General features: G+C 30.4%; 1 non-coding gene across 1 annotated transcript; it reads right to left on the bottom strand.

Annotated features, from left to right (window-relative positions):
- Positions 1–10533: 10533 nt before the first annotated feature.
- Positions 10534–10607, bottom strand: TRNAT-AGU (transfer RNA threonine (anticodon AGU)). Its single transcript has one exon. It is a non-coding gene; the product is annotated as a tRNA-Thr (tRNA).
- Between the last annotated feature and the right edge of the window lie 842 nt (positions 10608–11449).

Below are 11449 nucleotides of genomic sequence, written 5' to 3'. Positions count from 1 at the left end.
AAGGAAAAAAAGAAAATGGAGTAAAGGTTCAGGAAATAAGAAAGAATTGACCCCTCTCTAAGTCTCTCCCTACTTTCTTTTCAAACGCGGATTGAAAGGAAGCGAGTTAGATGAGAAAAAATATTAGTTTTGAATGCCTCCTTTCATGAACGCGTTTTCAGTCAATCAACCAAAAACCAGATTTCATTCATCTCCCAAGGACACGTGCCGACGAATGAGTGGAAGATGAGATATATTTTATTATTTTTTGAATGCTAGTTGTCCATGTTTTATTCAAAATGGAGAAGCGAGTTATTTTATTCTTTTTCTTGATTTTTCCTTATCAATTTTAATTATTAAGAAAGATTTCAAAACTAAATAACACAATCAAAATTCAAACTAAAAACCTGATTAATTCTAATTAATTATCCCAATTATTTTTACTAGAAAACGGAAATAAAAAGGTAAAAAATGAACAAAAAAATCAAACACAAAATTGTCCAAAAAATTAAATCAAATGCACCAAAATGATCAGCATGAAATATACTTCTTGGAAATATACAAGATTTGATCAAATTTTGAAGTAAAAAATGTTCGGTTGAAAGGCTCAGGTGGATCAAAATGTGACCGAAAAAGTAGCAAAAAAATCCAACGGGCACACCAAGTTAAATTAAGCGAAACATAGATTAATAAAACTGATGTCTGTAGGCTCGATTTTGAAATTTTTTGCCCGCTAATTTGATATATGTTTGAAAATTGATTCAACTTATATGTCTGTAAATCCAAAATATTATTTTTACTGATATTTTAGGTATCATGCGTCATGAAATGCATGTTATGTCATATAGATAATGTGAATGTTGAGATGAATGTATTGATTCAGCGATTCAGGGTCAAAATTGGTGTGTGACAGTATAGATTATAGTAATATCTCTTGAAGCGTGATTTAACTTTGATAACGAAGTGGATGATACCATCATCCCTATAATGTCCACGCTAGTGCAAAGTGGAACACGATGCTAATCATTTTTTTTTGAAAAAATATGACAATTAGAATTAGCGGGGAATATATATATATATATATATATATATATATATATATATATATATATATATATATATATATATATATATATATATATATATATATATATATATATATATATATATATTCTAAAACACAAACGCTCTTATTTTGTACTTTTCCAAAATAAGCCAAATCATATTTAATTAAATAAAATAGTGTTTGTATTTAATTAAACTTTTTTAATTAAATAAAATATGAATTAAATTAAATCATATTTAATTTAATTAACTATCAATTCTCATTTATTTAATTAAATCATAGTTAATCAAATAAATTATATATGAGTTAATATATTAAATAACTTAAATATTATTAACACATAGTTAAATTAAATCTTATTTTATTTAATAATTCATTCCACTATCAATACTCTATGTCCGTAACTTTGTAGGTTCTCGTAACAGTGGATGTAAATATTAAATCACTAATTTATTATTATAAACAATGCACGGTGTCTAGCAACACATCACTACTACCCAAGTGACGAGAATATCATGTGATCTTACATAATATTTCTATGATAATGATCATGTATATTTACCCTTTTGCCTTTATATATATATATATATATATATATATATATATATATATATATAAAACACAAGACATAGAATGTATCACCCTTGTATATTTCCATATTATATTCCTTAATACCCTAGTATACTTGATAACAATAAATAAGCTAAATATCTCATATCGACTTATTTGAGCATGATCATGCATTTTACAGTCATACTCGATCAAGGGGTCCATAAATATTATTCTCGTATATGTAGGAGGAGAAAATTCCATTTAGGTCACTCACGTTCCTCAACATGATTTGTAGAGTATCCATCAACCATATTTATCGTTATCCTATTATGGACAATGTTTGATTGACAATAAAGTATCAAAATCCACATCTAAGGTTCATGGTGTTTTCAAGTCGAAGGGGGTATACATTACTATCACTATGAAAGTAACTTATGACACTTACATAAAAAAAACATTTAGTATTTTCATGGTGGGTCAATATAATATAAAAATTATTCCTAATATTTATAATTTTGTGAAGACTTGATATCTCATATCCATGACCCACGAGACATAGTTATCAAATATACTCACATAGCAGTCCATGTGCATTACTGTTGTCATATTTGATAGTAAAGCTTGACTACATATATTTTAAGAATAATGTCTTTATGTTTAAATATGTATCACAATTAGTCACACTTAATATATCATTAGTCAGACTAATTATTCAAAAGACTTTATTATGGCATATACAAGCAATAATATATATATATATATATATATATATATATATATATATATAATATATATATATATATATATATATATATATATATATATATATATATATATATATATATATATATATATATATATATATCAGAGTCATAATACAAAAGAAAGTACAACAATAATTGGCTATTAGAGCTTAATCAAACAATTTATCTATTGAGATTGTTCATGACAAAGGTTGGTTCAATATTTGGCTTGAATGTGACTCTATGTTTGTTTATAAAGATTTGTATAAACCAAATATTATTCCTTGGAACTTTAAACTATATGATGTAATTGCATTTATTTAATTAATAAAATTATATTAAGATCTCACATACGTACATGCACACACACGCGCACACACACATATAGACACACACATATACACAAGGAATGATATACTTGTCCAGATGGTCTTGCTAACACTACTTTGGACCAGATTTCTTTATGAAGAAATGGGGATTACCCTCATTTAAATTTTATTAAGTTTATTTGCTTTACTTTGTATGCATTGCACTCTTTTTTTTCTTCATTAGATTTTATCTCACTTATTTTTCTGATAAGGTTTTTAACGACAAAGTTACAATTTTCTCTTCTTTGTGTTTTGGCCTAATCCCCCCTCCCCTATGATGTTATTTTTATTTAATAATTATTAATAATACTTTATTTTGAGGTGTTGGTTTAACCTCATTGAGATGTCTCATCTTTACCTTTGTCACCTCATTGATATTATAAAATAAAATAAAATAATAAGAAGATTATATTCCAAGACTAGAAAAGATATATTATGCAAATATGCTAGTACACTTGTAAATGAAAAATCAAATAAATAGTCATTTTAGACTATAAATTTACCTCTTTGTTAGTAGTTTATGGACTAAATTAACCAAAAAAAACACATTTAAGAATTAAATTAAGCATGTTCAAGCAACGTACTATAAGACCCCAATTTTGACCCTAAGATCCCTCATGCAATTTCATCATAATCATTAGCATTGGGATCATACCTTAGCATCCTCCTTACCCCTCCTTCATTGGGTTTGTTTTGGGAGAGATCACCAAGCACTTTGTGATTGTATCATACTTGTATATTATCATTTTTTACTAACCAAAATACAAAAAATATGTCTTTGCATTTTGCCTAACTCTTTTGTAGGTAGGGCATGATCTTCATTGATCTATCAACTTCATATATAGGGTTTGAGACCCTCATGGAAAAGAGCACAACCATGAATTGATCCAAGAATGGTCATGAGCATCATATATGAGTTACATTAATTCCTACATGTTATATTGATCAAGTTTTCTTCAAGAGTTTGAGGGTGATTTGCCTTGGAAACCCTAGTTTGACTGGGTATCTTGAGTAACTTCTCCAACAAGCTATCTTGCCATTTGATCAAATTTCTCAAGGGACACTTCAAAATTCACCATCTTATTCATATATGATCTACCATGAGCCAAGAAAGTCCAAAGAATTGAAGGTTAGCAAGTTGGTTGATCGTGGTTGGCCAGATGAATTCATCTGATCAAAACTGGGTCTCCCTAGACCCTATCTCCTACAATTTTCACCATATGAAAATTATTCCAAGAGAAAAGTTACTCTAAATGACATTACAAACAACTTTCATGTTGATACCTAGAGCTAGGTTTGTTTGGAAAATCATTTTCTATGTTGAAACATTATAGGTCATTTTGTCTAAACCCTAATTTGAAAGTCTACTTCCCAAGGCCATAACTTGCTCGATTTTTATGATATGAAAGATTTACAAGTTGCAAAATAAAATTCAAGATGTCTACTTCAACTTTGATGTTTGGAGTGAGAGCTAGTTCAACTTTTATGAGCATGTGATATGAAGTTACATTATAGGTCACTTTTGACCTATACCATTGAACAAGTGATTTTTCCAAACTTCAAAAATGCATAACTCTATCATCCCAAATCCAAATGACATGACATTAGTGACCATTTTTAAGGTCTTTGAAAGAGCTACAAGTTTGATAAAGACACCTTTCTCATTTGAAGCTCACATAAAAAGTTAAGCAAGGTAGAATATTGAGATATATGGCTTGACACTTAGAATTTTTTTTGATATGTTGAAATTTCCAAACTTCCACCACAAAATTCATCAGGATACAAGCTTCAAATGGAAAAGTGTTGAACATGAAAGTTGTTCCTCTTGATCTATCCTTTCCAAAAAGTCTAAATTCATCCATTTTGGACAAGGTTTGAATGGGCTGCGCATGGCTTGAAGATTGCATCATCATTTGGCAAAAATCAAACTTCAAGTTTCCATGTACAATTGCCTAGCACTCCAATTTGAATTCAGACTTGTTTGCACTCAATTATGGATCAAATGGAATGATCTCATGGGCATGTAAACGCCCATGCACACATGCATCACTCATTGCCAATTTTGGAAACTCATTTGGAAGGTGCAAATATCATGTGATTCAACTATAAATAGAGCTCCATATGCTCAGAATTGGAGACCCCTTCGCGCCAGCTTTGATCCCAAACACCAAACCCTTCCATTTGAGAGGATAATCCTGAGAATTTCCTTTGGAAATTGAGTTGGAATCTCATTGTTTTGAGATTCAAAACTCCAGGGATCCAAGACCTTTTATGCATTCTAATCTACTTCTGCAAGCATACTGAGCAAGATCAAGCACGAGCCAAAGCAAGAACAATTGAATCCAGACCTGCATTGAAGGTATTTTCCAGAAAATTTCATCTCTTTGATTCTCTCTCAATTCCACTCAATTCTCTTGGATCATTGGTTGTCTAAAGTCCTATCAATGTAGGCAAGGAGATTGAGTTGCTTAGAGGTCAAATCGAAGCAACTCAGTTGACACACCTCAAAATTCAACTCCTCATATCTTTCTATATATGTGGAGTTAGTTAAAATTAAGGTCAGATTCGTGCTCTATGTCATTTTTTCTTTCAGATCATGTCCTCTTTTTTCATTTATAATGTGGTGATGAATGGACCAGTCCGGCCAAGGTCGCCTGAGAAGACGACCGACGCTTTGCTCCGGCAATGATGTGGCACGGTCCAGAGCCATTAGATGGATTCAAAATGATTTAATCATGAGCGTACATATTGATTACCAATCGTGTGAATGTTTGACTCAGGCGCATCATGGAACGCGCGCGCTTAACCACTTGATCTCCCACCTCAATTAATGAGGCAGATCAAGTGGTCCATGTTTTTTTTTATTCCTTTGATTTTCATTAATTCATATTAATTTTTAATATTGATCCAAAAAATATGAGAGTTTCACTAAAAAATTTCAAATAATTTCCTCTTTCATATTCTGAATTAAAATTATTTTTTGGATCATTATTAATATTTTTCATGATTTAATTGATTTTGCATTTGTTTTTAATTGTTTAAAAATACTTTTAAGTCTTTAAAAATTCTGAATTTTTTTCTCCAAGGTCCTTTGACCTTGTTTGACCTATGATAAATCTCATGGCCATTTCTTTGGTGTTTTGATGAGGTTTTAGGAATTTGACAAACCATATTTAATTTAAATGCCTTATTTTAGTATTTTTAATTTGAATAAATGCCAAATAATTTTGTTGACCAATTGTGATGACTTGTTTGAGTTTGACTCTTGTTGTTGGGCCTTGGTCAAGGTTGATTTGACTTTGTCAAGTTAATATCATTGGATTTAGGGGATTGATGGAATGTACATTCCATTTCCCAAAATGAATGGATGATATTAATTTGGTAAAAGTCCTCCTTTGATCAATTTGAGTTTTGATCCATTCCCCTCCCTCTTCATCTCATTCCCCTTCTTTATGCATTCATCTCATTTGGTCTATGATATCTCAAAATCCTAAAGCTAGTTGATTGAAAAATTAACATGAGTATGGATGAGATTAAGCCACTTCTTTTGCATATTTCTTTTTGTGTGTGGTATGTTTCATGATCACAGTCCATTATACTATGTCTCTAACATATATTAACACCAAAATTCTATTGTCCGGTCTCAAATAGTTGTGACTTCTACATAAGTCCAATTACGATTGCTTAATATAGTGCTAAATTTGTGACACAAAAGGCATAGCATTCTAGTTAGTGAGATTGTAAGTCTCCCCTCTTTCATGGTATTGTGTGGAAACTTGGCCTTTTTTCCTTCCTTTGGAAGATGTCTTGGCTCAAGGATTTATGCTTGTGATAAGTGGGTTGAGTGTTCTCCAAAGAATGTCTAAAAACTAAAAAGCAAAAGCAAAAGCAAAACCATACTAACTTCTAACTCATTAACAACTAACTTCTAATTTCAAGTCATTTATTTTAATGTCATTTAATTCTTGCCTTTATTCATTTGCCATTGTTCATATCATTCTAATTGTTTATATTAATGCAATTTTCACTTTGTCCACTTGGACCATATTGTGTGATATATCTTGTTTGTGTATACTTTGCTTGTTTGTGTGGTCTTTGACCATTAATGTACATAATAACAACAAAAACCCTAAAAAACTTTTTGTGTGGACTGTTGGCTTGATCTTGGACAAATGGACTTAGAACCTAGGCAACATTCCTATGCTAAAGGGCTTGGCCAATGCCAACTTATTGAGAAACCAAGTGCTTGCAATTTGAAACTTCATATGATACATCATTCAAGATCCCTCTGAGTTCACCTGCAACATGATCATTGTGAAGCTGTTATTTTGAACCTGTGACTTGTGGAATTCATCTGCTACATGGGTTAATCTTGAAGAAGATCGTGGAATGGCTAAAGCTTGGATGTGGCTATATTTATTTGATGCCTTTTCTCTTCAAGATAATATAACTGTGCATTTGTGTGTTGTTTGATTCTAAATGTCCAAGGGAATTCTGGGTTTTCTATTGACATTCTTGTCTATTGGATTGTTACCCATTTGGTCAGATCTTTTCAACTCTTAACTTTTAATTTTGTGCATAGGATTAGTCCCTTCATCTTCTCCCCATTTCTTTAATTTCAAAATCTCTCCCTCCTTTTTTTCAAAATCTTCTTTGATTGAACTTATTTTGTTCCAAACTTTAACCACTTTGTAAAAAGATAGAAACTTTGGCTTTATGCCATTGCATTTTCAAACTTCTTTTCTTAAATCAAATATGTAAATAAACTTAACTATACTTGACTTAAACTTCCAAAAAGCCAAAAAGAACTAACTCATTCAAACCATTTTTAGGTCTTTGTGCCTTTCAAACTTAATTTTTTGTTAAAAGCAATGCATCCATTTTGAAATTTGTATCACGAACTACGAGGTTTTGATCCCTCATTTTTATGTTGGTACGTAGGCACAAGACCGAAGGTCTTGCCAAACACAAAAATATAATTAATGAATTCTTTTCTCATCCCCCTATTCTATTTGCTTGTAAACATCATTTTGCACCAAATACATATGCACACAAAAAGGGCTCCCTAGGAGTACCTAGGACACTTTTGGTGCTAACACCTTCCCTCTGTGTAACCAACCCCCTTACCTGTAATCTCTGACATTTTATTAGTTTTGATTTGAAAACTTCTTACTATTGGGTTTTGTTCGTACTTTTTTCCTTTTCCCTTCGAAACAATAAAAGCGCGGTGGTGACTCTTGTTATTTGATCTCTAGCTTATCCATAGCTTGATGATCATGAATTTACCGCTACACGTACTACCAAGAAATTTGACAACAATAAAGTCTAAAAGTTGTGGGACTTTTGGGCACAACTCAAGAACTTGCAAAGAAAAAATAATGACGGATCAACAGTTGCCTAAAGGTAGTAACAAGGCTAATTAAGAAACAAGGGTGAGTGTCAACCAAGGAATCACTTACTGTGTTGATCCAAGGATCAAAAGTGCCACAAACACAATAATTAAGTTGATTGAGCATGTTATATAATGTCTTTTTTTTATGTTATGGATCACATGTTATTTGTGAAACCTATGATTTTTTTTAATGAATTACATATTATTTGTGACATCCATCACCTTTTTTTTGGTAATGGATCACATGTTATTTGTGAAATCTATCACTTTTTTTTGTAATGGATCACATGTTATTTGTGAAACCTATGAGTTTTTATAATGAATCCATTATTAATAAAATGTTGTGTTTCCTCACTAACAAAATTTAACATGACAATATACCAACATAATAAGATACTAACAAAATTTAACTCAAAACAGAATAATATACCAACACAAAATTGGTTGGCTCAAAACTAACTGAATTTAACTCAAAAGTGAACTAGAATAATACCAGCTTAAAACAAATATAATTCAACTCAAAATAAAATTTGTTGGCTAACATTTCGTTCCATTAAAAAGAGTTTACAACATAGTCATTACAATATTACAATAACGTCAACACAATCATTACATTATCCAGTACAAAATTGCATCATCCAATAACAAAATTACATTAGCCGACAAAGTTTTTTTGTGATCAACAAGATGAGCAAAACCCATGAAAAAATAAAAAAATAACCAAAAACTTAATCTTTTTCTTTAGGTCATCGTCAGTCTTCTTTCCTAAACCATTCTTCTTCTTCAAATTATTAATCTTATGCAAAAGTGAGTTAATCACTTTCTGTGAACGTTCTGGCATCTATTCATCATACTAGTAAAAAATGAACATCATTTCCATCCTTGTAACTGAATAATACAAAAAAGAAGGTGGAACTAAGGAATTAACTAGAAAAATCAGATTTGAGAAGATGAAAACACATATTAAAAATTAGGGATTTAGATGTACCTTGAACAACCCACAACCATAGAAGCTCCGTTTTAGATTTTGAGGTGTCCACACAGTCACAAGTGGTGAATCCAACTCACAATAACATTACATTTTTCTCTTCCTAGAATGAGAAGAAGAACCTAATATTTACACAGACTTGGGACCCATAACTTCCACGCAGTCGCAAGCATTGTTAGGATTTTTTCAAGCAAGTCGAATGGATGAGGATATCTATTGAAGTAGACAACGGAAGACGCCTAAGACAATGAAGAACATCGTGAAAATGAAGATAACTAAACTTGTGATGTATTTTCTCCCTTTTCTGTTGAATTTAAATATTATATTAGGTATTATTAAAATTTGATCATTTGTTTTTGTTTAATTTTAAATGATTTGACATAAAAAATCTTACACATGTTAAAAAATTTGACATCTAAGCGTTTTTTTGGAGCAAAATTGGAGATGGAGGACCAAAACTGTTTAAAAATAAAGTAGGAGGACTAATTTCATGAACAAAGCAAAATAGGAGGGTCAAAACTATAATTTAGTCAATTTTTTATTATTTCTAAATTTTATTAATATTAAAAAAAATCATATATTATGGTTTTAAAAAGTCTATGCATATAAAATATACTCAAAATTTAAATAAAAAAATCCTCTAATAACAATCCATTCAATTTTCAATATGTTTAAATTTTTGAATTTCTATTAAAAAAAATTCTAAGCACAGACAATAATTTCTTTTATAAAAATTTGAAAAGTAATAAATGTGTTTTTTTGCAAATTTAGATCAATAAAAAATATTGTACAAATATGCTACTACATTTGCAAATATAATAAAAATGTCTAATATAGTAGTAATCAATCAATTAATACTTTTATAAACACATATTAATATTTATAAAAAAATATACATTAAAATTCAACTTACAAGATAACTTTAACACATTTTTAGTTGGTCAAAAATTAAAATATATATTTACAGTTATTGTATATAAACTAAATATTTAACTTTTATTTTAAAAAAGCTAAAGAAATAGTATTAAAAGAGAATTTCCGCACAAGATGTGCATATAGAATAGAAAAGATACAAAAGATCAAAGCTTAAGGCAATCCAAAGAGTTATTCCACCATATATGTAAATCTAATACAAAATTTGGTTTCTTAGACTTAAGACACCTCCTCATAAGGACAAAAGCTCCACTTTAGAAGACACCTCGATATTAAAAAGTGAGAATTTTGTTATGTGTAAATGATCCAACAATATTTCAACCAGATAAATAAGTGCACATCAACATTGCATTATACAAACAAATGTTGATAATTTATTCTTTAAAGGGCCTATATGATTCATTTGCAGACATGTTTAACCATATGTGGTTGGGCATGGCTTCTAAATCCACACATCAAAGACATTAATATGTAATTAAAAAAGAGTTAATCTAAAAAAAAGAATAATAAATTGCTTTCATTGAGAGTTGAACTCAAGACCTCCCGCTTACTAAACGGGTGCTCTAACCAACTGAGCTATGAAAGCTTGTTGAAATTCTATCATTACTAATTATAATCACTTAAAAATATAATATTCAAATAAATTCTTGACATTTTGATATAGTTACAAATAGTCTCTCTTTTATAATGATTCAAAGTTAACATAGGAACTATCGTATCCTCGTATGAAAATTTCAAGGATTTGGGATATATTTTTTCAGATGTTTGAATTGGGTTGTGATAAATTTGTGTGGGATTAAATTTTATCTTTAGTGTAATTTATAATCTTTTTTAGATCATGTCTTGAACTATAGTAGACGATGACTAGTCAGGTGAGAAGACCATTATGGAATGTTTATGGTATAACTGAAATGGTTCTCTATTGAATAGAGAGGGTATCTATAAAAAAGATTAACACTCTGGCGATTAAGTCAATACGATATTGAGGTGAAATTTTATAAGTGTGAATTAAATCTTATTTAAGCGTGATTCGGTATCATGCTTATATATGAGAGACTGTTGTAATTATTCGAAATGGAACGCAAATGATCGTTGGATAATGATCCAATGGCTCACATTACAGGCGGAGGTGTGCTTTTGTGCCATGATGCTTGAGGAAGTTCCACTTGTGCGAAGCATAATGAGACCCTTAAGAGATTAATCCTACATGGATTAGTGCATTCTTTTGGGTTGTTTGGCAACCCAAAACAATTTCATCCCAAGTCCTTGTTGTTATTCGTGATGCGAGGATTGATGTCGTGAGAGTATTTAAGGTTAACCCAAACATTCGAACCATTACATTCTCGTCAATAGAGTCGAGGTTCCTTGCTGAGTGAGAGTAGTTGGCATATGGAAAATGCACATTAAATGTGTTTGGAGTGTTGAACA

Source organism: Lathyrus oleraceus, chromosome 5, assembly GCF_024323335.1.
Source record: "Lathyrus oleraceus cultivar Zhongwan6 chromosome 5, CAAS_Psat_ZW6_1.0, whole genome shotgun sequence".
Classification (NCBI taxonomy): domain Eukaryota; kingdom Viridiplantae; phylum Streptophyta; class Magnoliopsida; order Fabales; family Fabaceae; genus Lathyrus; species Lathyrus oleraceus.
Note: the sequence above shows the minus strand (reverse complement) of the source record. Positions and strands in the feature narration are given on the sequence as shown.